Source organism: Scyliorhinus torazame, chromosome 10, assembly GCF_047496885.1.
Source record: "Scyliorhinus torazame isolate Kashiwa2021f chromosome 10, sScyTor2.1, whole genome shotgun sequence".
Classification (NCBI taxonomy): Eukaryota; Metazoa; Chordata; class Chondrichthyes; order Carcharhiniformes; family Scyliorhinidae; genus Scyliorhinus; species Scyliorhinus torazame.
The window spans coordinates 94,335,746-94,363,515 of NC_092716.1; the positions used below are offsets into that span (position 1 = coordinate 94,335,746).

At 46.9% G+C, this 27,770-nt stretch overlaps 2 long non-coding RNA genes across 2 annotated transcripts in view; both read right to left on the bottom strand.

Annotated features, from left to right (window-relative positions):
- Positions 1-27,770, bottom strand: part of LOC140384846 (uncharacterized) — a 409,015-nt gene that overhangs the window by 222,518 nt on the left and 158,727 nt on the right. The window lies entirely within an intron of this gene.
- The window catches only part of LOC140384845 (uncharacterized), a 113,067-nt gene that overhangs the window by 67,550 nt on the left and 17,747 nt on the right, over positions 1-27,770 (bottom strand). Inside the window, exon 2 of the long non-coding RNA XR_011933168.1 lies at positions 22,704-22,745. This is a non-coding gene — a long non-coding RNA (uncharacterized lncRNA). The remainder of the gene's footprint in view (positions 1-22,703; positions 22,746-27,770) is intronic.

The following is a 27,770-nucleotide window of genomic DNA, read 5'->3' on the forward strand; positions in this document are numbered from 1 at the left end:
GGGCGCCGCCATTTTGTTCATCCCCACCGCCATTTTGTCCATCCCCGACCACCATGTGCGATCCATGGGAGACGCCATCTTGGATGGGGCCCCAGGCCCCCAGCACGGCCGACGACACGCTGCCCGATCACAACCCGCAACTGCTCCATTTGGCCTCGGTGACGCTGGACCAAAATCGACCTCGGACACTCGCGACTGCAACGACGACGGTGTTCATCAACGGCCAAGAGACGTTTTGCCTGATCGACTCAGGGAGCACGGAGAGCTTTATACACCCCGACACTTTCTGTACCGAAGCTGCTGGCGAACAGTTCTAGTCGATTAGAGCCTTCAGTTATGTTACAACCTCGTCTTTGAGTTTAATTGATCTTGCACGATCAATTCGGTACAGAAAGTGAGGGCTGCTGGAACGGCACCGGTTCTTATACCCCGCCCGTCAAGGCGGAGCTATGTACCAACAGCCAATGGCAAACTCCTAGGTTTAACCAATGGTCTTCAGCCTCTTGTGTACTGTAATACCTGATAATACCACATTCACCCCCTGTTAAAAAAGAGTCCAGCGGGGGTGGTGGCCAGTGGTTACTATTGCATCTACGTGGTATGATCAGATATGGAGGTACCGTGATACCTCTTTACAGAGTTGTCGAGAATATTTTACAAGCGTGGAAGATATTTACATTCAGTGTCCTTTTAACAGTTCGATCACAGCATCATAGTCCTCCGCCTCCTCGATGAGGGTGAAGATTCCAGGGCTTACTCTCGAGTGCAGGAGATGCAGTTTCTGTTCTCCTGAGGGGATGCCTCTGGCCGTCTCGAGGTAGCCTTTAAAGCACGCCAGCCAGTGCTTAAATATCGCCGCCGAGTTCTCCGCGTGGGGGCTGGGTTGTAGACACTCCGGCTTGATTCAGAGATCCATTCTTTCATCTTAAGTCTAGTCGATTAAATTGATGCACGATCAATTAAACTCAAAGACGAGGTTGTAACATAACTGAAGGCTTTAATCGACTAGAACTGTTCCCCAGCAGCTTCGGTACAGAAAGTGAGGGCTGCTGGGATGGCACCGGTTCTTATACCCCGCCCGTCAAGGCGGAGCTACGTACCAACAGCCAATGGTAAACTCCTAGGTTTAACCAATGGTCTTCAGCCTCTTGGGTACTGTAATACCTGATAATACCACATACGCCAACCATCCTGAATTAAGCAACACAAAGAACACCACACCTCGGAACGCAGGGGCCCAACCTCATGGGGAGAACAGTGCCCTTGCCCACCTTGGACAGCTCCCTAAACAAAGGGAAAACCCTGGAGTGCAGGAGTGCATCCGCCAGGTAAGTATGGTTGATCCCGCAGGAGCGGGGGGACAAAACCTCCCCCATCTGGATAGTCACCGGGGACATCAGGGGACTTAACGGCCCAGTGAAAAGATCCAGTGTCTTTGTCCACCTGAAAAGTATGAAAGGCGTCATAGTCTTCCTCCAAGAGCCACACCTAAGAAAGAAGGAGCAACTGTGGGTAAGGAAGGGCTAGGTGAGACAGACCTACCAGTCCTGCTACAGGATGAAGGCCAAAGGGATAGCCATAGTTTTAAGTAAGAAGACTGCGTTTACGACGACAAAAATGGTTACGACCCAGGGGGACAGTATGTCATGGTCAGCGGTGTTCTGGATGGGGTGAACGTGTATGCTCCGAACTGGGACGACATGGAGTTTATGAAGACGACCATGGGGGAAATCCCCAACGTAGACACACACCGCCCGATCATGGGGTGGATTTTAAATGTGCACTGGACCCATGGAAAGGTCGAACCCCAAAACGGGGAAGACCTCAAACATGGCGAAAGAACTCAGCACTTTCATGAAGCAGGAGGGGCCGTGGACTCATGGCGGTTCACCCACCCAGGGGAGAAGAAGTTCTTCTTCTCCCAAGTACACAATGTATATTCACGGATCGACCTCTTTGTAGTGTGGAAATCTGTTTCCAGGGCTATAAGAGCAGATTATTCTGCGATTGTAATCTCCGACCACGGTCCACATTATATGGATACGAGGTTGGAGACGGGCCATGCCCAATGCCCCCCATGGAGATTGGACATGGCCCTTCTGGCCAATAAGGGTCTCTGCGAGAAAATATCACAGGCCACAGACGAGTATGTTACTAACAACCAAAATGGGGAGGTCTCACCCACTACATTCTGGGAGGCGCTGAAGGCTGTGATCAGGTGGAACTATTGCTTACAAAGCATGGATAGATACGGAAGAGAGGGAGGCTAGGCAACAGCTAGTCGACTCCATACTGGAGGTGGACTGGTGATACTCTGACCGTCGAGCTCTTAGCGGAGAGGAAAAAGCGACAGATGGACTTTGACCTGGTCTGCACGAGGAAAGCAGTGCACCAATTCTGCCAAGCACATGGGGCCCCTGTATGAACACGGAGACAAAGCCAGCCGCCTGCTGGCTCACCAGCTGAGAAAGCATGCAGCCATAAGAGAAATAGCCCAGATTAGGGACAGCAATGGCAACTTAGTAGCGGAGCTGGATAAGGTCAACAAGACATTCGAGACCTTCTAGCGTCTGTACACCTCCCAGCCCCCAGCAGGGGATTTGAGGATGAAGTAGTTCCTCAATGGACTGGACATGCCAGTTATGGAGGAGGATAGGAATCGGGGCCTGGTAGCACCGCTAGAACTAGGAGAAATCATGGAGTGTACTAGCTCCATGCAGGCGGGGAAGGCGCTGGGACCGCCGGTTTCCCGGCAGACATCTACCTAACATTTTCGACGGCATTGGCCCCGCACCTGAGGGAGATGTTCACAGACTCGCTGGCGAGGGACATCCTGCCGCCTATGCTAGCACAAGCTTCAATCTCGCTGATACCTAAATAAGACAAAGACCCAACAAAATGCGGTTCCTACAGACTTTAAAGACACGAAAATATTGGCCAAGATCCTAGCCAAAATGTTGGACGACTGCGTCCCAGAGATGGTTGCAGAAGACCAGACGGGCTTTGTCAAAGGTAGAGAGCTAACATCGAACATCAGGCACCTGCTGATCATGACCCCATCCGGGGAGAGAACACCTGAGGTGATTGTCTCCCTCGATGCAGAAAAGACCTTCGACAGAGCCGAATGGAAGTACCTCATAGAGATACTGGAGCGGTTGGGCTTGGAACAGGTTCACCGCCTGGGTGAAACTCCTGTACAGTTGCCATTTAAACAGGCCCAACACAAATTCCGCTACCTGGGGATCCAATTCGCTCATGACTGGACATGGATCCACAAATAGAACCTGACCAGCCTGATAGAGGAAGTAAAAAAGGACCTGAGAGATGGAACACACTCCCACTCTCCCTGGCAGAGAAAGTGCAGACAATCAAGATGAACGTACGGCCCAGGTTCCTCTTCCTATTTAGACCATCCCGATCTACATCCCCAAGGCCTTTTTCAGCTCACTACACAAACTGATCATGGTGTTTGTGTTGGGGGCAAAGAACGCAAGGATCCCAAAGCAAGTACTGCAGAGAACAAGATCCATGGTGGCTTAGCCCTCCCAAAACTGCAATGTTACCACTCAGCGGCAACCGTGAAGAGGGTAAAGGGGTGGGTAAAGGAGCCAGAAGCCGGATGGGTGCTTATGGAGGAGGGCACCTGCAGAGGGACCTCCCTCCGGGCCCGAACCATGGTGGCACTCCCATTCCCACTGAAAAAATATTCAACAAGCCCAGTGGTGGTTGCAACACTCTTAACGTGGAACCAACTGCGAAAGCATTTCGGGCTGACCGAAAATGTCCAACAAGGCCCCCATCTACAACAACCACAGGTTCACTACTGCGACGCTGGACAACACCTTCAAAAGGTGGAGACAGGACAGGGGGACACGGGCAGTTAGGGACTTCTACACCAACAACAGACTGACAATACTCGAGGAACTGACAGAAAAATTCCAGCTACAGGGGGAACGAACTAAGAAACCTGCAGGTCAAAAACCTCCTGCAAGGGCAGCACTGCTGCCTCACAGCGCGAGGTCTCAGGTTCGATCCCGGCTCTGGGTCACTGTCCGTGTGGAGTTTGCACATTCTCCCTGTGTTTGTGTGGGTTTCGCCCCCACAACCCAAAGATGTGGAGGCTAGGTGGATTGGCCACGATAAATTGCCCCTTAATTGAAAAAAATTCATTGGGTACACTAAATCTATTTTTTTTTAAAAACACCAAAAAACACCTGGTACCTACGACCAGCACAACAATCACTGCTAGAGGACCTGTTGGATACAGACATCCTAGGGAAAGGGAACTGTGGTGACATGTTTGGGCTGTCATGATATTCAGGTAAACATCATAGCACATACATACATACATACTGATGGACAGATCAACGGACCAATCAACACACACAACACGACAGCCAATCACAGGCAAGAGCATACACAGTACAAAACAGGGACCACGACACTTCCTGGGCACTCGAGCAGGAGACGGCTCAGGGCACAGAGCTCATTGCCAGCCACACAGACATCCACCATGTGCTGAGTACAACAGTTTACCATGTAAATAGATGATTGAAATAAAACTGTGTTGCACCATTCGTCACCTCGGGCACCCTATGCCAGCAGCTTTCAAAAATAAAAGGCCTCACCTAGCCTCCGCAATCGACGCCTGTATCCTGCACGAAAACGCGACTAGCCGCTATACCCAATTTCAGGCGGCCGAATCGGCGCGGCAGGGGTCCAACGCGGCTGGATTGGCGAGGCAGGCACCCCACGAAGCCGAACGGGTCCAGACGATCGAGTTCCTCCCGGCCCGCGGCCCAGACGAGGGCGGCCATTTTGCGTGCTTTTCGAGGCCTCCCGCGCATATGCGCGCCAAAACCTACGGCAACACTGAGGGGCGTGATGCGCAGGCGCGCTCGACGCAAGACCGAACTGCGCATGCGCAGTGGCGCAACGAACGCCATGACGTCACGACGTGTGGCAACTGTGGAGCCGCACATTTAAAGGGGCAATGTCCCACAAGAAACCTACAATGCCTCCGCTGTGGCAAGGTGGGCCACTACGTTGCTTACTGTCGAGCAGCTCAACCTGTCAATCTTCCCCAACTCCGACAGCCTCGCAGGGATGTGCGGACCATTCAGCCTCCTTATTATGAATCGTGCCCAGACGACATCCAGACCAGTGACACAGATGACCGAGACGCCTTCCGTGTTGCGGTCATTGCAGGTTAACACGATCAATCCGGGTGATGAATGGTGTGCCACCCTGACGGTCAACCGATCACCGATAACATTCCGCCTGACACTGGCGCCTCCGCCAACCTCATAGCATGGTCAGCCTTCTACGCCATGAAGGTCAGACCACCAATTCGGCCGTCCCGTTGCAGGATGGTCGACTACAACGGGAACGTTATCCCGGCTATGGGATCCTGCCAGCTCCAGGTGACACACACGGCCACACTCTCATTCGAGATAGTCGGCTCATCAAAGGACTCCTTGCTAGGCGCACAGGCATGCAAGGCTCTCCATCTCGTGCAACGAGTCCACTCTCTCTCTCTAGACGGCACATCTGACTTCCCGGATGCAGAGTTCAGCGCACAGCTCCAATCGCTCCTCGCCCACAACTAGGAGGCATTCGAGGGCATGGGAACACTGCCATACACCTACAGAATTCAGTTCAAACCGGACGCCACCCCGGTCATTCACGCACCTCGCAGGGTCCCTGCGCCACTCAAAGACCGCCTCAAGTAGCAGCTGCAGGATCTCCAGGACCAAGGGGTCCTATCCAGGGTCACGGAGCCCACGCCATGGGTCAGCTCCATGGTGTGTGTTAAGAAGCCCTCGAGCGAGCTCCGGATCTGTATGGATCCAAAAGACCTTAACAACAATATTATGAGGGAACATTACCCCATACCCAAACGGGAAGAGATCACGAGCGAAATGGCCCAGGCTAAAATATTCACGAAACTGGATGCCTCGAAGGGTTTTCCAATACCCAACTGGACGAGATGAGAGAGAAGTGGGAGGACAACTTGGGGTTGGAAATAGGGTGGGGACTCTTGAGCGAACCACTGCACAGGGTCAATTCCACCTCCACATGCACAAGGCTAAGCCTAATGCAGTTAAAAGTGGTATACAGAGCCCACTTAACCAGCACCCGAATGAAGATAAGGAAAGGGGGAATAAGGGAAACAGGCAGAATCAAAAAGCTACTGGGGAAGGAAAAACAGTCAATCATATCCACCACTGTAAATAATGCAAGAAGAAGAACGACGATGTATGTATGTAAATAATAGAAACCGACCGATGTGTAAATATTTTTATTTATCCTCCGTCTCCTAATGTTTGTCCATGCTTATCCTTGTTTTGTTTACCACAAAAACGCAATAAAAACATTTTTAAAAAATTAATGTTGCTAGTCCAGTTCAGTTTCTAATCAATGGTAACCCCCCAGGATGTTGATTGTGGGGGATTCAGTGGTGATAATGTCATTGAATGTCCAGGGGTGGTGGTTAGATCCTCTCTTGTAGGAGATGGCCATTGTCTGGCACTTGAGTGGCGCGAATGTAACTTGCCACTTGTCAGCCCAAGCCAGGTCTTGTCTAGGTCTTGCTGCATTTGGACATGGACTGCTTCATTATCTGAGGAGTCGCGAATGGTGCTGAACATTGTGCAGTCATCCGTAAACATCCCCACTTCTGACCTTATGATGGAAGGGAGGTCATTGATAAAGCAGGTGAAGATGGTTGGGCCGAGGACACGACCCTGAAGAACTCCTGCAGTGGTGTCCTAGAGTTGGGATGATTGACCTCCAACTACAACAATCATCTTCCTTTGTGCCAGGTATGACTCCAACCAGCAGAGAGTTTCCCCCCTGATTCCCATTGACTCCAGTTTAGCTCGGGCTCCTTGATGCCATATTCGGTCAAATACTGCCTTGATGTCAAGGGCAGTTACTCTCACCTTGCCTCTAGCATTCAGCTTTTTGTCCATGTTTGAACCAAGGCTGTAATGAGGTCAGGAGCTGAGTGACCCTAGTGTAACCCAAACTGAGTGTCTGTGAGAAGGTTATTGCTGAGTAAATGCCACTTGATAGCACTGTTGATGACTCCTTCCATCACTTTGCTGATGTTGGAGAGTAGACTGACGGTAATTGATGTTGCTCCAGGCATGCTCTCCTGCACTCTTCATTGAATCAGGGTTGATCCCCTGGGATGGTGGTAATGGTAGAGTGCGGCATATGCCTGGCTATGAGGTTGCAGATTGTGGTTGGATACAATTCTGCTGCTGCTGATGGCCCATAACGCCTCATGGATGCCCAGTCTTGAGTTGCTAGATCTGTTCGAAGTCAATCCCATTTAGCACAGTGGTAGTGCCACACAACACGATGGAGGGTATCCTCAATATGAAGGTGGGACTTTGTCTCCACAAGGACTGTGCGGTGGTCACTTCAACCGATACTGTCATGGACAGATGCATCTGCAGCAGGCAGATTGCTGAGGGTGAAGTCAAGTATAATTTTCCCTCTTGTTGGTTCCCTCACCACCTGCTGCAGTCCCAGCTAGCAGCAGATTTAGTCTCAGGAAATTAAGCAGGGCAAGTGGATTGATGCGACCATCAATTCACTCGAAGACACGTGGAGAAGTAAACAGTGGTTTTAATCAGCTTAGAACTGAGCCTGCCTGTGACTGGTACAACACTGAAGGCGGCCCCGCAGGTCAGCAGCTCTTATACTGCCTGTAAAGGGGGTGGAGCCATGGGCGGAGCCCGTACATGCCCCAACATATCCCCTGTGGGAGAAGCCACACAATGGCCCATAGGTAGAGCCCACAGGGTTAATAACATAACACAGTGCACTGGTGAATTATCAGTAATTATATATTCACCACATGGATTAAGTAGCAATGAGTAACCATTTTGGCGATAGTGACCATACAGTTCTCTTTAGCATAATTATGGAAAAGGACAAAGTTAGAACAGGAAGAAAAGTTCTAAAGTGGGGGAATAAAAATGTAACGAAGCTAAGAAGTAATCTAGCGAAAGTGGACTGGACATAGGTGAAGGAAAATCAGTGACAATCAGTGGGAGGTATTCAAAAACGACATTCTACAGTCACAATATAGATATGTCCCCACAAAGATATGTCCTCATCAGATGAAAGTGAGATACCAGAGGATTGGAGACCGAACATCGTACATTGTTTTAAAAGGGCGAAAGGGATAGGCCAAATAACTGTAGGTCAGTCAGTCTGACTTTGGTGTTGGGCAAATTATTGGGATAAATTCTGAAACAGGATAAACTGCCACTTAGAAAGAAACAGATTAATCAGGATTAGTTAGCATGGTTTTGTTAAAGGGAAGGTAGTGGGCTGTATTCTCCGCACCCAGACGCCGAAATCACGGCCAGCACGGGGTCGGGGAATACATTCTTCCGCAAGACGTCAGGACCGGCGCAGGTTCCCAGATTTCTGCGGGCCCCGAAAAGTGGCGTACTCCCCACCTGGGACCTACCTGGGGCCATTGCCAGAGGCCCGCTCCGCCCCCGACCTGCTGAAGTCCCGACGGCGTGGAAATAATGTGTTTCAGCTGGTCGGGATGCTCGCGTGGCGGCTGCGGACTCAGTCCACAGCTGCCCTGGTCAGGGGCGGGCTGATCGGAGGGCAGGGGGCCTTATAGGCGGCCAGTAACTGCTTGTGCGGGCGTTGAGGGTCGGGCGCGCGGCCGATTGGGGGGTTTCATTTTTGGGTCCAGCTCCGGGGTCTGAGTCCGCCATGGAGCACGGAGCGGCCGCTGGAAGCCGCCGCCATGCGCATGCGCGGCCTCTGACCCGGAAGTGCAGGGGCCTGTATCTGCAGCAAAAGCTGCGAGATCTACTCCTGCAAGGCTAGGAATTCGTGTCCCTTTGATGTCAGTTTTTCTGGAGTAAAACTCTTCCGCTTTGACGCCGGCGTGGGGACATAGTCCCAATAATGGAGAATCCAGCCCCATGTCTTGCTAATTTAATTGAATCTTTTGAGGAAATAACAAGGAGGATTGATAAAGGTAGTGTAGTGGATGTTGTCTGCAGGATTTAGTAAGGCATTTAACAAGGTTCCAAATGGCAGACTGGTCAGAAAAGTAAAAGCCCATGGCATACAAAGAAATGTTGACAGGCTGGATCTAAAGCTGGTTCAATGACAGAAAACAAAAGATTACAGTCAACAGATGTTTTTGTGAATGAGAAGCAGTTTTCAGTAGTACCCACAGGGCTTAGTGTTGGGGCCCTTGCTGTTTGTTGTGTATAGTAATAATTTGAATTTAAATGTGGGAGGCATGATTGGGAAATTTGCAGATGACACAAAAATTGGCCCTGCAGTTGATAGTAAATGAGGATACCTGTGGACTCCAGAATTATATCAATGGTTTGGTTCAGTGGGTGAAAAAGTAGCAAATTGAATTTAATCCAGACAAATGTGAGATTAAGCATTTGTTGAGGGCAAACAAAGTAAGGAAATACACAATATATAGGAGGAAATTGAGAGGGCTTGAGGAAATGAGACCTTGGAGTGCATGTCCACAGGTGTCTGAAGGAACCAGCGCAGGTAGATAAATTGATGAAGAAAGCATATGGAATGTTTCCCTTTCTTGGACGAGGTATTGAATACAAAAGCAGGGATGTAATGATAGATCTGTAGAAAACACTCGTTTGGCCACAGCTGGAATTTTGCATAAAGTTCCAGTCACCACATTACAGGAAAGACATAACTGCTCTGGAGAGAGTGCAGAGAAGATTTACAAGAATGTTGCCAGGTCTTGAAAATCGTAATTATGAGGAAAGATTGGATAGGCTAAAGTCATTTTCCTTACAACAGAAGAGGCTGAGGGGTGACCTAATTGAGGTGCACAAGAGTATGAGGGGCCGAGATAGAAAAGACGGCGAAGTCAATTACCAGGGAGGCACAGATTTAAGGTGATTGATGGAAGTGTTAGAGGGGACATAAGTGTCATGGGAGTGTCCATTTAAGAAATGTTTTGTCTTGTCAAATAGCTGCAGTGATGCCATTGTGGACCCTTAGTGCTCCTCATAACCAAAGCTAATAAATTGTTGTAGGTCATGGTGAACTCCATGATATACTTTGAAGTTTTCTAAATGCCTGAGACACAGTCAGACTCATTGGATATGGCAAGAAATCAATTACAGACAAGCAACTTGAACATGAAAAAGAATGAAAGCAGCTTGAATACAAAATGAGGGGAAAAGAAAGAACAGCCCCAGCACAACAAAAAGAGAGAAAGAAAGGGAAAAGGAGAGAGTTTTTTGAACTTTGGAAAATGGCCATGAAATGTGAAAGTCAGTTCAAATTGGCAGATATAAAGAGAAACAGGGATGTAATGATAGATCTGTATAAAACACTGGTTTGGCCAGTGTTGAGGAAATGAGACCTTGGAGTGCATGTCCACAGGTGTCTGAAGGAACCAGCGCAGGTAGATAAATTGATGAAGAAAGCATATGGAATGTTTCCCTTTCTTGGACAAGGTATTGAATACAAAAGCAGGGATGTAATGATAGATCTGTATAAAACACTCGTTTGGCCACAGCTGGAATTTTGCATAAAGTTCCAGTCTGAGGATAGTGAGCATGAGCGTCACAGTCGAAGGCTTGGTGGGATCTATTGAAATATGTCCAAGCATTGCCAAGGTTTGATGAGAAGGATGTAGAAGCATTTTTCATTTCATTTGAGAAGGTAGCTAAACAAATGAAATGGCCACAGGGCATGTGGTATTACTGATTCAAACAAAGTTAGTAGGTAGAGCTAGTGAAGTGTTTGCATCACTACCGGAGGAGGTATCTGGGACGTACGAGGAGGTGACAAAATCCATCTTAGATGCATATGAATTAGTGCCTGAAGCCTACAGGTAAAGGTTTAGAAATTTAAGGAAAGATCCTGGTCAAACATACATGGAGTTTGAAAGGATCAAACCGAGTAATTTTGATAGGTTGATAAGGGCTTTGAAAATAGACCAAGCGTATGAACTCTTAGAGAAATTATACTTTTGGAGGAGTTGAAAATTCAATTCCTGATGTAGTGAGAACATGTGGAAGAGCAGAGGGTTAAAACTGTGAGATTAGCAGCAGAAATGGCAGATGATTATGAATTAGTTCATAAATCAAAGTTTGGTTTCTGACATCAGTATCAGCCTGTGAGGGATAGAAACCGGGGGAATGAGAAATGCTCAAGTGGTAACGGCAAAGGGGATCTGATGGGAGATAATAAGGAGAGTGTACCTCAGATTAAAAAAATAAATCCAGGAGGGTGGATGCTTTCACTGTAATAAACTAGGCCACGTAAAGTCATAGTGTTGGGGGTTGAGGAAAAGCACTGGGAAGGCTGATGTGGTAAAACAGGATAAGACAGTGGGGTTTGTTAAAGTGGTAAGGGAAATCCCAAGTAAAGCGAAGGAGGTGCAAAAGATTGTACAGCCTGATCAAGAGCTGATTGATAAGAAGGTGCCAGATCTCTTTAAAGAATTTACTTGTGTGGGTAAAGTTTACTCATGTGCATCAGGAGGGGCAGGAAAAGAAGTCAGAATTTTAAGAGATACGGGAGCTTGTCAATCTTTGATGGTAAGAGATGAGGAGTTATGTAGTTTGGAGGAATATTACCAGAAAAGGTGGTAATATGTGGAATTCAGGGTGAGAAGAGTAGTGTTCCATTATATAAGATAAGGTTGGGAAGTCCAGTGAAGAGTGGTGAAGTGGTAGTAGGAGTAATAGAGAAACTATCTTGTCCAGGAATACAGTTTATCTTGGATAATGAGATAGCTGGATCGCGGGTGAGAGTGATGCCTACTGTGGTTGACAAGCCAATGGAAAATCAAACAACTGAATTGTTGACGGACGAATATCCTGGGATTTTTCCGGATTGTGTCGTAACAAGGTTGAAAAGTCACAGTTTAAGACAAGAGGAGAAATCAAAGAGTGAAGATAAAGTTGAAGTTCAATTATCAGCAACGATTTTTGATCAGATGGTTGGAAAAGATCAAGAACAGGTGGAGGATGAGGCGGATATTTTTAGTTCAGGAAAATTGGCGGAGTTACAACAGACAGATATAGAAATAAAATGGCTGTATCAGAAAGCATACACGGAAGAGGAATCTGAGTGTATACCAGAATGTTATTACCTGAAAAATGATTTTACAGACGCTGGAATGTGGTGTCTAGGGGCTTTTCACAGTAACTTCACTGCAGTGTTAATGTTAGACTACTTGTGACAATAAGCGATTATTATTATGTCTTAATGAGAAAATGGAGACCTTTACATATGCAGGCGGATGAAAAGTGGGCAGAAGTTCATCAAGTGGTATTGCCGGTAGGGTGTAGAAAGGAGTAGCACATGAGCTACCAGTGGGAGGTCATTTGGGAGTAAGGAAAACTCAAGCTAAAATACAAAAACATTTTTATTGGCCTAGACTACATAAAGATGTAGTTGAATTTTGTTGATTATGAAACCTCAAGCGCTGATAAAACCAGTGCCCTTACTACCCATTCCAGCATTTGAGGAACCTTTTATAAGGGTCTTAATTGATTGCATAGGACCGCTTCCGAAATTGAAAAGTGGGAATCAGTATCTTTTGACTATAATGGATGTGTCTACTAGGTTTCCAGAGGCCATTCCAGTAAGCAATATTTCAGCTAAAAAGATTGTGGAGGAGTTCCTGAAATTCTTTACGAGATATGGGCTACCCACAGAAATACAATCGGATCAAGGATCAAATTTTACCTCAAGGTTATTCAAGGAAGTTATGGATAGCTTCGGAGTAAAACAATTGCATACCATCCAGAATCGCAGGGAGCGTTGGAACGGTGGCAGCAGGCGTTAATGACAATGTTGAGGGCTTATTGTCAAGATTATCCAAAGGATTGGGATAAACAAATTCCATTCATACTGTTTGCAATTAGGGATGCACCTAATGAGTCAACCAAAGTCAGTTCTTTTGAACTAATTTTTGGTCATGAGGTAAGAGGGACCACTTAAATTGATTAAGGAGAAATTGGTGAGTGAGCAGTCTGAAATTACATTATTGGATTATGTGTCAAATTTTAGGGAACGATTAAATAGAGCAAGTGAATTGGCTGGACAACACACAAAAGTTGCACAGCATGTGATGCAACGGGTTGCGGACAAGAAAGCAAAAGTTCATAGTTTTGCCAGTGGAGATAAAGTTTTAGTGTTGTTACCATGGTAGGTGAACCTTTAAAAGAAAGGTTTTATGGACCTTATCAGATTGAAAGGAAATTAAGTGAGGTGAATTATGTGGTAAGAACGCCAGATAGCAGGAAAACTCACCGAGTGTGTCATGTGAATATTCTTAAAAGGCACTTTGAAAGGGAAGGAGAGCAAAAGGAGGAGGTTTTAGTGATTCTGACTCAAAGTGAAGAACCAAATCCAGATGACTCTGAATTTGACATTCTTCAAATTAAATTGGATAACGAGGATGTTCTTATAAATTGGGATACATTGTTGAGTTACCTTCCTGAGGAAAAATGAACTGACCTGAAAGAGTTATTAATATCACATGGGCAAGTTTGTGGAGTTAAGTTGGGTAGTACTAAAATGGTTATACATGATGTAGATGTGGGAAACGCTGTTCCAATTAAACAACATTCATTTAGACGTAACCCTTTAAAATTGACACAGGTTTACAAAGAAATTGAAAGTATGCTTAAAGATGGCATAATTGAAGTGGGTTGCAGCCAATGGAGCTCTCCCATGGTGATGGTACCAAAACCGGACGGTACCCAACGATTGTGTGTGGACTATAGAAAGGTTAATGCAGTTACAAGAACAGACTCTTATCCTATCCCACGCTTGGAGGACTGCATTGAGAAGGTGGGACAATCAGCTTTTATTTCCAAACTGGATTTACTTAAAGGTTACTGCAGGTACCTTTATCCGAATGGGCGAAGCAGATTTCAGCTTTTGTGACTCCAGATGGTATATACCAAATCAAAGTTATGCCATTTGGCATGAAAAATGCCCCAGCCACATTTCAACGGTTAACTAACAAAGTAGTTTCAGGATTACCCAATTGTGCGGTATACATCGACGATCTGGTGATTTTTAGTCAGACATGGAAAGAACATTTGAAGCATCTGATGGAGTTATTCGATTGACCTCAGGAGGCGGGTTTGGTGATAACCCTAGCCAAAAGTGAATTTGGAAAAGTCCAAGTCACGTTCCTTGGCCATTCGATTGGACAGGGTTGAATGGTCCCACGGGATGTGGAAACAAAAGTTATTGGGGAGTTTCCAATACCCTCAACATGAAGGGAAATATTTCGATTTCTTGGCATGAGTGGATTTTACCAAATATTTGTGCCGAATTTTAGCAGTGTGGTTGCACTACTGACAGACCTGATGAAGAAGCGTATCAGATTTCAGTGGACGGCGGAGTGTCAACAGGCATTTGACTGCCTGAAGGCTGTGTTAACCACTGCTCCTGCGTTGGCCACCACAAATTACACGAAACCATTCAAAGTGGCTGTCGATGCGAGTGATGTGGGCGTTGGTGCTGTGCTCTTGCAAGAAGACGACGAAGGAATAGAGCGGCCGATTGGATATTTTTCCAAGAAATTGAATAATCACCAGAGGACGTATTCAACAATTGAGAATGAGACTTTGAACTTGGTGCTGGCTTTGCAATATTTTCACATTTATGCGACCAGCAATTTGTCTGAAACAATTATATATACTGATCATAATCCATTGATTTTTTTGGAGTGATTCACGAACAACAATGCCAGACTGCTTCGATGGAGTTTATCGTTACATTTCATTTATAAATTATACATGTGGCAGGGCGAGAAAACGTGATAGCCGATGCTTTGTCACGAATGTGGAAGACGAAGAAATAAAATGGACTGTATTATTATTAGTGATTGTTTTGTTTTTGTTTTAAGAAAAGTACATTTGTTGTCAATTTTTTTTAAAGGTAAGTGAAAAGGTGAAAAATGAAACCATCTTGAAGTTGATGGTTGATTTATTTTTTCTTGGGGGGAGGTGTCATGGGAGAGTCCGTTTAAGAAATGTTTTGTCTTCTCAAATGGCTGCAGTGATGCCATTGTGTAGGTGGACTGGGCGGTGGCTTTGGTTTTTACTTTCGTTTTGAGCTGGGACCTGGCTGTGGCTCTGAGTTTTACTTTCGGTTTACACTGTTGGAAGCTGGATTCAGACAAATAAGGTTTCTTTGGTCTCTCTCTTTCTGCATGTTAAAAGGTGTCCAGATCACTTGATGATTTAAAAGTGAGAACTGTTTTCTGTAAAGAATTCAAACCTACTGTTTTGGTAAAAAGGGATTTCTGGTTTTATTGGATGTTATCAAATTGAAACAGTTGAAAGGGAAGTTATTAAGGGTTATATATGGAGAAAACTGTAGCTGTGTGGGGTATTTATGTTTGTAGTTGATAAAATGCTTAGCATGTGTGTTTATAGAAATGTTAACTGAATTTGTAGAATAAACTTTGTTCTTGATTAAAAGTGCCTCAGGCCTCTGTTGAATAACACCTGAAAAGTAGGCCCTTGTGTTCCTCGTAACCAAAACTAATAAACAGTTGTAGGTAGGTGAGCTCCATGATATACTTTGGAGTTTTCTAAACCTTGGCCCATAAGATAAGAAAAAACACTTTCACCCAGATGATGGTGGGCAGCGGGAATTCATCGTCAGGTTTAGTAATGGAAACTGTAGCCACCTGGGTTGGCCACTTCCCGACTTAAAATGGAGAACCGCAAAGACTACAGGGAAATTCAGCCAATACAGGCAAAAACTAGCAAGTGCAGAAATCCTGTGTATTAGAACTTGCAAAAGCCCAGACAGCACTGAAACTCACAGCCATCTGCATACTAATGAGCGATCCCCAGGAACAACCAAAACATTTAAGGTGAATAAGGCCAAGCCAGACTCCTCGGCGCCAGCAGAAGCCAAGACAAAGGAAGGCCAACGGACACTCAGGGACTGCCCAGCAATCAGGGAACAGCTCCAGTATTGGAGAAATCGATCCAAGTGATCGGAACGTAGTCCAATCACTTGGAACCAGATACGGGATCTGCCCCGAACGGCGCGAAGCCCCTGGGGACTATAAAGTAAAGCCCCCAAGTTCAAATCGATCTTCTTGGCAGGGTCACTCAGCAACTCGAATCAACCCTTGAGAGTGAACTGCCTAAGCTGCTGCATCAACCAAGTAAGTCTCCAGTCAACTCACACTACGAGATAGGCGCTCCTAGCTACCAGTCCATACCAGCTTTTAAATCCTGCAGACTCCGATCGAACAAAAGGCCATTTGTTCCCCTGACCTGGTGGGCCAGTTCCGAAGCTAAGTAAAGGCCTTTTAGTGATAGAGAATAGTCTAGAAAGTAGAGTTTATGCATTAGTGGTGATTTACTGTGTATAATAAATGTGTTTTGATTTGAATCTTACTAATTGGTGTGTTGAGTTATTGATCAGTACTTGAACTTGAACCACGTGGCGGTATCATAAAGATACCTGGCGACTCTATAGCAAAGGTTATAGAAACAGAGCAAATTCAGTAAAGACCCAACGGACAACGAATTAAGAGCCAACCAAAGTTAGCAACAAAACAGAAGGACTCAACCCATTTAAAAGATACCTGGATTTGCACTGAAGTGCTGTATTAATAATCTTTTATTGTCACAAGTAGGCTTACATTAACACTGCAATGAAGTTACTGTGAAAAGCCCAGAGTGAAATGCCGGAAGGCTACAGATCGGGTGCTGGGAGGCAAAATTAGAATGGGTGGCTCGGTTTTTCTTTTTCGGTCAGCACAGACAAGATGGTGTCATGGGAATGTCACTTTAAGAAATGTTTGGCTGCTCAAATGACTGCAGTGATGTCAGAGTGTGGGTGGAGCTGAGCTCTGGCTCTGCTTTATAGTTTCGCTTTGAGAAAAAGCTTGGGTGTGTCTGTGTTTTTTGGTTTAGTTTTAGTGTTGGAGCTGAGGCCAGCCAAAGAAGGTGTAATTTCGATTTCTCTGCCATCTAAAGACTATCTCTAGATCATTTGGTGAATTCAGAGTGATTCAGAACTACTCTCAGTAGTGAATTTAAACCTGATGTGCACCTGTAAAAAGGATTTTTGTGTTATGGATGTTAATAGGAAAGATTAAGGATTACTTAGAGTGTTGTATTCTTTGGAAGGTGTATTTGAATTGATGGTTGCTAACATGTTCACTGTATGTTTTAAAAAGGTTAACTGAGTTCATATAATAAACATTGTTTTGCTTTAAAAATTACTTTTAAATTTCTACTGCACCACACCTGTAGAGTGGGCCATGTGCTCCCCATACCACAATCTAGTAAAAGTCGTGGGTCATGTGAACTCCATGATACACTTTGGGGTTCTCTAAACCATGACCCATAACAATGGGCTGAAGGGCTTCTTTCTGTGCCATACCTTTCTCTGGTTCTATGGATACAGACCTGGCCTGGCCAACTTTTCTTCATAAGATAACCCCATCATTCCAGGTATCTGTCGAATGAACCTTCTCTGCTTCTGATGCATTGATGCCTTTTCTTAAATAAGGAGACTAAAACATGTATATTGTACGCTCGATATGGTCTCAGTAATGCACTGTAGAACTGTAGCAAAACATTCCTGCATTAAACAATATTCCATTTGCCTTCATAATCACTTGCTGTAACCACATACTAGCCTTTTGTGATTCATGTACCAGGACACCCAGATCCCTCTGTACCTCCGAGTTCTGCAACCTCTTTCCATTTAAATAATATACTGTTCCAAAGTGGACAAGTTTACATTTTCCCACATTATACTCCATGTGCCAAATTCTTACCCATTTACTTAACCAATGTCTTTTTGCAGAATCGTTACATCCCCTTACAATTTACATTCCTACCTTTGTGTCACCCAACCACCCCACCCCCTAATCACCCCCACACCTCTCCCCACACCTCTGCTCCACCACCACCACCCAACCACCATCCCGCCACCCACCCCCACCGCATACTGACAACCATACCCACACCTCTCCCCTCCCCCCGCTCCACCACCGCCACACCCCCTCCCCACACACCTCCCTTCCCCCCACACACTCCCACCACCCTCCGGCACATGGTCCAATCATCCGTCCTGTCTTGCAGGAGCTTATGGTGCTGACGCGGATCCTTCTGGTATCCCCCGACCCCAACCACAACTACAAGTGGAGAGCAGCGACAACAAGGACACGAACTGCGAAGGGAGTCCTCGACCCGCATCCCGTAACACCCCGGAACCCTGGGGAAGGCACCAACTTCCTGTCACAGCTGCCTCCAACACCCTGCACCCTGCACCATCCCAGAGACACTCTCCTCGGTTGGGCAGTTTAGTGAAGAGGCTCTTGGGGCACTATATGGTGCGCACCACACAGGTGCTGTGGTACAAAAGGTGGAGGTGGAGGCGGGTGTTCAGGCACCTCAGGAGCTTGAAAGCGGGGGTGGTCTTTCTGCAGGAGACGCACCTTCATGTGAAGGACCGGTTAAGGAAGGGGCGGGTCAGGCAGGTTTTTCATTCGGGATTTGATTCAAAATCGGAGGAGTGACAAATTATTTTTTTTTTTGAGTGCGAAGGAGGTGAGAGATCAAGGTGGGAGATATGTGATTATGAATGGGATATTGGAAGGGTAACTGGTGGTGTTGGGAAATGTGTATGTTCCAAATTGGGATGATGTGGGTTTTACGAGGGGTTTGCTGGCAGCAATCCCGGATTTGGCCTCGCACCAGTTGATAGGAGAAAATTTTAATTGTGTCCTAGAGCCGAGGGTGGCTAGGTCGAGCCCCAGGTCGATGGGTACTGTATGGATAGCATGGGAGCTGGGGGGGTTTATGGAGAGGATGGGAATGGTAGATTCATGGCACTTTCAGAACCAAGGGTGAAGGGAGTAGTCCTTCTTTTCACACGTCCACGAGATGTATTCGAGGACTGATTACTTTGTAGTGAGTCGGGAGATTTTGGTTGGGGTGGAGGGGGCAGAGTATGCGGGGATAGTTATCTCGGACCATGCGCCCCACTGGCTGGAGATTCGGTTTAGGACGGGACAAGAGCGAGGCCGGGGTGGAGGTTTGATTCAGGGTTGTTGGCGGATGGAGGTTTTTGTGACAAGGTCCGAGCAGCGATTAAGGACTATGTGGAGTTGAATCAGAATGGGGAGGTGTCAGCGGCCATTTGTTAGGAAGCGCTAAAGGCAGTGGTCTGGGGGGGGGAAATTATTTTGTTTAAGGCTGGTGCAGATAGGAAAAGGAGTGAGGAACATGACTGCCAAGTGAGCGAGATACTGGAGGTGAGCAAGAGGTATTCAAGGGTGCCCACCACGGCGGGATTGGTGAGAAGGAAAAGGTTGCTGGGGAGTTTGACAACAGGAAGTGCGGTAGGGCAACTGCTTGGGCAAGAGAGGTGCAATATTAGTTTGGGGAGAAGGCGAGCCGCATGCTGGCGCACCAGCTGCGGATATAGGCCGCATTCAGGGAAATATTGCAGATACAGACGAGGCTGGAGATGTGGGTTTGGAGCCGGGGAAGATAAACAAAGCATTTAGGGAATACTACCAGGAACTGTACGAGGCGGACCTGAGAGGAGAGAAGGGGGACATGGGGCAGTTTCTGGACGAGCTGGCATTTCCCCAAGTGGAGGGTGCAAAGAGGCAGACGGAGGAGCCCCTGGGTCTGAGGGAGTTGCTGGATAGTATCAGGGTGGTGAAGTCAGGGAAGACCCCATGGCCAGATGGGTACCCGGCGGAATTTTATAATGAATTTGCAACGGACCTGGCACCACATCAGTGCGGTATAATGAAGCGCTGGAGAAGGGGGAGCTGCCGTAGATGATGACACAGGCAGTAATCACACTAATCCCGAAAAAGGGGAAGGACCCGGTGGAATGTAGGCCATATAGGCCCTATTGAACACGGATGTGAAAGTATTGGCTAAGTTTTTGGTGGGGAGGATGGAGGATTGTGTCCCAGGTGTGGTCGCAGAAGATCAAACAGGCTTCGGGAAGGGCAGGCAGTTCGCAAGTAATATAAGATGGCAGTTGAATGTGGCGATGAATCCATCAGGAGTTCTGGTGCTGGAAGTGCTGGTGTCCATGGATGCGGAAAAGGCATTTGATCGGGTGGAGTGGCGGTACTTGTTTTGGGAAGGTTTGGGTTTGGGCCGAGATTTGTGGCATGGGTGCGGTTGCTGTATGTGGCACCAAAGGCGAGTGTGAGGACGAATAATATGAGTTTGTGGAACTTTGACTTACTCAAGGGTACGAGGCAGGGGTGCCCGCTATCGCTGTTATTGTTTGCGCTGGCCAAAGAGCCGTTGCCGATGGCGCTCAGGGGTTTGGTATGGCAGGGGATTATAGAATCTACAGTGCAGAAGGAGGCCATTTTTTGTACACTAAGGGCAATTTATCATGGCCAATCCACCTAACCTGCATGTCTTTGGACTGTGGGAGGAAACCGGAACATCCGGAGGAAACCCACGCAGGTAGGGGGAGAATGTGCAGACTATGCACAGACAGTGACCCAAGCCGGGAATCAAACCTGGGACCCTCGAGCTGTGAAGCAACTGTGTTAACCACTGGGTTCCGTGCCGCCCATTATCGGGTGTCGCTCTATGTCACTGAACTGTCAGCTAAGTTTGATTGCCTTAAATATTGTTGTTAGGTTTGAACCCACAAGTTTCTGATTCAGAAGTAAGATTGCTTTGATTTTTAAAAAATGCTGACATTTTGAACTAAAGGATTGATACATGAGAGAGGAAGGAGCTGGAATTGATAAAGGCTGGGAATCATGTGGATGTTAACAAGGGCAAGTGGAACCCCTGGACCTGTAAGTGAGCTAGTACTTCAGTGATGGTACCGGGCTAATGCTAATCTAGGTGAGTCACCATAGTTTGGAAGGTTGAAAGTTGGTAAAACTAGGGACCAAATTATCAACCAATTGATTGTTGGAGAAAATCAGATAAATGGGAACTCAGGATAGACTAAGGGCGAATTTACCAGCTGTTCACGCCGTCGGGTTAATCCAGTCCCACAATGGCACATGGGTTTCTGGTGATGAAGGGTGCAGTCAACGGGAAATCTCATTGACAACGGTGGAACCAGAAAATCCCACTGCTTCTGCTGCCGGAAACCACTCTGCGGAATTGCCCGGTAAATCCTGCAATCTGAGAAATGGGGCAAGAAAGGTAGGAATTCTGGGATTACTATTGAAGCTATGGCAACTGCAGCAGCAACTGAACTATGTGAATGTTCAAGAGGGTGATTTAGCAAATTAGTCTTCTGGAGCCCGATAGCCGCATTTTGCTGTGGTAGAAATGACATTGAAACTGTCGACATTCACAGTCCTTACTCCACTGAAACTGACACAGCAACTTTAGGACACCGCAATTGCACAGAATAATGCAGAAATCCAGACGTTGCTGAAAGTGACCCTATGCTCCTCCAGAGGCTGTACTACTGAGTTATCCCCATAAAACTGCAAACCCAAAGCTATCAGTGAATTGACAAAAACTTCTCCTTTTTTCAGTGATACTCCTAAAAATGTATTGCTTGTTGAATGAGGTGTAACTGTGTTTTTAACTACGACGAAGCTAAACACTCTCATTGGCACTGACAAGATAATTTTACATGTCTGGAATGTAACATTTCTCCAGTATGATTCAAAAAAAACCATCTTAAATAATATTTTTGTTATGGATTGTTTGTAATATTTTAGCTTCTATTGTAATGCAAACATAATCATTTATTTGGCGACCAAAAATATTAAATTGAAACAGAACAGCTTTTAACTACCTCGTTTCTGTCTCTGAGAAAGACTGAGGGAATGATGCAGATGCCCTCCTTCATATAAGAAATTAATCAGGGCAGCACATTGGCGCAGTGGGTTAGCCCTGCTGCCTCATGTCTCCGAGGTCCCAGTTTTGATCCCGGCTCTGGGTCACTGTCCGTGTGGAATTTGCACATTCTCCCAGTGTTTGCTTGGGTTTTGCCCCCACAACCCAAAGATGTGCAGGGTAGGTGGATTGGCCACGCCAAATTGCCCCTTAATTGGAAAAAATGAATTGGGTACTCTAAATTTTTTTTTTTTTAAATAAGAAATTAATCTAATATCCTGTCCACCCTCAGGTGAACAAAAAAGCTGGCTCTAGTTGATGTTGAGCAAAATTATCCAGTCTAATATTTATCAAACGTTTAACATAATTAAACAGATTTTCAAATCATTCAACTAATTCCATTAATGGTTCCTAACTGCACAAAAGCAGGCTGCCTTGTTCAACATTAAGAAGTTTCACAACACCAGGTTAAAGCGCAACAGGTTTATTTGAAATCAGAAGCTTTCGGAGCATTGCTCCTTCATCAGGTTAAGTCACCTGATGAAGAAGCTACGCTCCAAAATAAACCTGTTGAACTTTAACCTGGTGTTGTTAGACGTCATACTGTGCCCACCCCAGTCCAGCACCGGCATCTCCACGTCTGGTTTAACAGAGAGTAAACACCAAAAGTATTCCATTATCTGTTCTGTAGTTTGGGAAATCTGAGGCTGAGAAACATGCTTTTTAATGCACAATTTCTCTCTTCCTTACTCTTTCTTGTGCAATACTTGTCACATATTTTTATCCAGCCAATAATGTGAAGGAAATAAAAGAGAGCAGAGATTCCTAATAATGTATGAAAATCAGATCACTCACGGTTGTCACAAATGTCTGTGCAAAGCTTTTCACATTTTGTACCTGTGGAGATAAAAAGAAATACCTGTAAATATTGGAAATTGGAAATAATCATTTTGATCAGTCCCTCTCCTATTTTTAGTTCTTATGGTTGTGATGGAAACCAGTATTTTCTGTCTTTAGATGTTTGTGCAGCTGCTGTGTCCTGAAAGCAATTGCTGTTTTTATTTCACTTGCGTAAGTTGGGTATTTTCAGGGCTGCGGCTTTCTGTTTTCCGTGTTCTGCTAAACTAAAGAAGGCAAAAGTTATGAGAAACTAATCAATGTTTAACTGAAATTGCCTTGTTCTGGCACATTTCTACTAACTTGAATTTTTGTAGCGCCAATTGTTGCACAGTAAGAGGCCATTCAGCCCATGGAGTATATTCCGGCTCTCCGTGAAGCAGTCCATTCAGTCCCATTCCCCCACTCCATCCCTGTCGCAGTAAGTTTGTTTCCTTTTAGTCCCATCTAGTTTCCTTTTAAAATAATTGATCACCTCTGTTTCCACCACGCTGATGGGCAATGCTTTTCAATTCATTACTGCTCGCTGCGTAGAAAATCTCTTCCTACTATTTGCGATGCATCTATTGCCAAAAACATTTAATCAGTGTTCACTAGACCTTGTGCCATTAGTTAATGGGCACAGATTTTACCTGCCAACCTCAGCCAAACCTGTTGTGATTTTATACACTTCTAACAATTCTCCCCTGAAGCTCCTTTTGCTCAGAGTAAATCCTCAGCTTCTCCATCCTAAATATGTCGCTGAACTACCATATTCCTCAAACCATCCTGGTAAATGCCTTTTGCACCATTTAAAAGACGCTCATTCCCTATCTAAAGTTTGATGATGTGAACTGGATGCAATATCCACATTGTGGCCTAACCAGAACTTTATTAAGGTTCAGCCCAACTCCCCAGGTTTTACATTCAATGCCCCGATTTACAAAGCCAAGTCACCATATTCTTTGCTAACCACTCCATCACTATGGCCCGACACTTTCAAAGGATTAGATTGTCCTGCCCTTGCATATTCTTTGAAATTGTGCCATTGAGTGTATATTACCTCTTAAGAGCATTGCTGGATAGTGGCTTGAGTTGCTGCAGGACCAAACAACATATGTCTATTACTAGGGGGCTTAGGTTTAAGGTGAGAGGGGCAAGGTTTAGAGTAGATGTACGAGGCAAGTTTTTTACGCAGAGGGTGGTGGGTGCCTGGAACTCGCTACCGGAGGAGGTGGTGGAAGCAGGGACGATAGTGACATTTAAAGGGGCATCTTGACAAATACATGAATAGGATGGGAATAGAGGGATACGGACCCAGGAAGTGTAGAAGATTGTAGTTTAGTCGGGCAGCATGGTCGGCACGGGCTTGGAGGGCCGAAGGGCCTGTTCCTGTGCTGTACATTTCTTTGTTCTTTGTCTGTCACCAGCTCACAGCTTAGTCTCAGTCACCCTGGCACAGGTTCTCCATCGTATTGAGATAGGGGGCGGGATTCTCCGACCCCCCGCAAGGTTGGAGAATCGCCGGGGGGCAGCGTGTATCCCGCCCCGCCGCCCTGATGCCGGCTGCCGAATTCTCCGCCACCAGTTTTTTGCCGGGGGCGGGAATCGCGTCGAGCCGATCGGGGGCCGTTGGCAGTGGCCCCCCCCGGCAATTCTCCGCTCCGCGATGGGCCGAGCGGCCGCCCGTTTTCGGCCAGTCCCGCCGGCGTGGATTAGACCAGGTCCGTACCGGCGGAACCTGGCTCTGCGGGCGGTCTGCGGAGTTCTCGGGGGGGGCGAGGGGGATCCGGCCCCAGGGGAGGCCCCCATGGTGGCCTGGCCCACGATCGGGGCCCACCGATCTGCGGGCGGGCCTGTGCCATGGGGGCACTCTTTCCCTCCGCGCCGGCCGCTGTAAAGCTCCGCCATGGCCGCGCGGAGGAGAACCCCCCTGCACATGTGCAGGGATCACGCCAGTGGTGCTGCGCATGCGCCTGAACACGGCGCCAGTTGGCGTGGCGCCAACCCTTCCGGCACCGGCCTAGGATTCCGCACCTTCTGGGCGGCCCGACGTCGGAGTGGTTCACGCCACTCCTCACCGCCGGTACGGCATGCCCCGCCGGATACCGGAGAATCCCGGCCAGGATGTCCGAGGTTGGCACACCGTTCGCAAACCTATTTGCCCTGCTTCTCGTCTTCCTTCTTGGAGGGTGTGCATCAGCCTCTCCCTCCTGACTTTCTGCTCTCCCTCTGACATCCGGATGCCCACAGTAACTGGTTTCTATGAGCAATTTGTATGATGCTCATCTTGTATGTTCCTCACCCTCCTCCAGCACCTGGGTACACGAGTGAGATGGGATGAAAACAATTGCCCTGCGAGACCAGCGGACCCACCAACCTGCTCCCTTAGGCTCAGGGAAGACAGTTGGGATTAGTTTTGTGCCACTTCTGGAAATGAATAAATTATTAAATCAAATTCAAGAGAGGTCCGCTGCCAATCCAAGGAAATACATCAATTTTGGACCTACTCTTACCAGAGTTATTTTGGGTTCCACACTCCTAGGCAACCAAAGTTAACTAGTTAAGATGCAGCTGATGATTTAAATGGCCAGCAGTCTCCCTAAAATGCCCATATGTAAAACATGCCACCCACTCTATTCCCCACACCACAAAATGAGAATTACTGTGTTCGGCGGCAAGACTTAGGATTTTCGGGCAGTTCTGCTAATTTTGTCACAGTGGACAGGCTTTTTTGTGTGGCAAAAGGCTGGGTCTGTATGTTAGTTATTTAAAAAAGGAATGAACTTGCATTTATTATTTATTTGATTTATTAATGTTACATGTATTGGTATACAGTGAAAAGTATTGTTTCTTGCATGCTGTACAAACAATGCATACCGTACATAGGGAAGGAAGGAGAGACTGCAGAATATAATGTTACAGTTATAGCAAGATGTAGAGAAAAGATCAACTTAATACAAGGTAGGTCCATTCAAACGTCTGATGGCAGTAGAGAAGAAGCTGTTCTTGAGTTGTTTGGTAAGTGACCTCAAACTTTGGTATCTTTTCCCTGACGGAAGAAGGTGGAAGAGAGTATGTCCGGGGTGCGTGGGATCCTTAATTATGCTGGCTGCCTTTCCGAGGCAGCGGGAATTGTAGACAGAGTCAATGGATGGGAGGCTGATTTGCGTGATGGACTGGGCTACATTCACAACCTTTTGTAATTTCCTGCGGTCTTGGGCAGAGCAGGATCCATACCAGGCTGTGATACAACTAGAAAGAATGCTTTCTATGGTGCATCTGTAGAAGTTGGTGAAAGTCGTAGGTGACATGCCAAATTTCCTTAGTCTTCTGAGAAAGTAGAGTTGTTGGTGGGCTTTCTCAATTATAGTGTCGGCATGGGGGGACCAGGGCAGGTTGTTGGTGATCTGGACACCTAAAAACATGAAGCTCTCCACCCTTTCTACTTCGTTCCCATTGATGTAGACAGGGGCTTGTTCTCCACTATGCTTCCTGAAGTCGATGACAATCTCCTTCGTTTTGTTGACATTGAGGGAGAGACTATTGTCGTCGCAGCAGGTCACCAGATTCTCTATCTCATTCCTGTACTCTGTCTCGTCATTGTTTGAAATCCGACCCACTACGGTGGTGTCATCAGCAAATTTGAAAATTGAATTGGAGGCGAATTTGGCCACACAGTCATTGTTGAACAAGGAGTATAGTAGGGGGCTGAGGACACAGCCTTGTGGGGCACCAGTGTTGAGGATGATCGTGGAGGAGGTGTTGTTGCCTATCCTTACTTATTGTGGCCTGTGGGTTAGAAAGCTCAGGATCCAGTCGCAGAGGGAGGAGCCGAGGCCAAGGCCAGGGAGTTTGGAGATGAGTTTCGTAGGAATGATGGTGTTGAAGGCTGAGCTGTAGTCGATAAATAGGAGTCTGACATAGGTGTCTTTGTTATCTAGGTGTTCCAGGGTAGAGTGCAGGGCCATGGAGATTGCGTCTGCTGTGGACCTGTTGCAGCGGTAGGCGAACTGTAGTGGATCGAGGCAATCCGGGAGGCTGGTGCCATGACGAACCTTTCAAAGCACTTCATGATGATGGATGTCAGAGCCACTGGACAATAGCCATTAAGGCATGCTGCTTGGCTTTTTGTTGGTACAGGGATGATGGTCATCTTCGTGAAGCAGATAGAGACCTCAGATTGTTGTAAAGAGAGGTTGAATACCCCCGCGCAAGACCTGAGTGCCCGTCCGGGTTACCCCACAGCATATCTCCTGTCCCACCAGGGGCGACAACACTCTCGACCCCTGCTACTCAAAAATCAAGGGCGCCTACCGTTCCATCCCCCAACCGCACTTTGGGAAATCAGACCATAGGACGGTGCTCCTTCTCCCAGCATACAAGCAGAAACTCAAGCGGGAGAATCCAGCTAAGAAGGTCGTGCAGTGCTGGTCCGAGAAAACAGAAGAGTTCTTACGTGACTGCTTGGAGACAGTGGACTGGTCCATATTTAAGAACTCAGCGACCAACTTAAATGAGTATGCCACCACCGTCACAGACTTCATCAACAATTGTGTGGATGACTGCGTGCTAAAAAAAGCAGTACGTACGTTCCCCAACTGAGATTGACTCCCTACTGAAGGACAGATCTGAGGCGTTCAAGTCAGACGACCCTGACCTATACAAGAAATCCAGGTGCGACCTCCGCAAAGCCATCCGAAATGCCAAGAGAGAATATCAAACCAAGCTAGAGTCATAGACAGACTCTCGGCGGTTGTGGCAAGGGCTAAACAACATAATGGGCTACAAAGCGAAGCAGTATCTTGGGCAGCAGTGCACCCCTCCCCGATGAACTCAATGCATTCTTTGCTCGGTACGAGCAGGTAACCAACAATCCGCTGTTGAGTGCCCCAGCAGCCCATAATTCACCCATACCCACCATCTCAGCTTCCGAAGTCAGATCGGCCTTCCTGAAAGTGAACCCTCGGAAGGCGACGGGCCCGGACGGGATTCCTGGTCGTGCACTCAAGAGCCTGCGTGGACCAGTTGGCAGAGGTGTTCTCG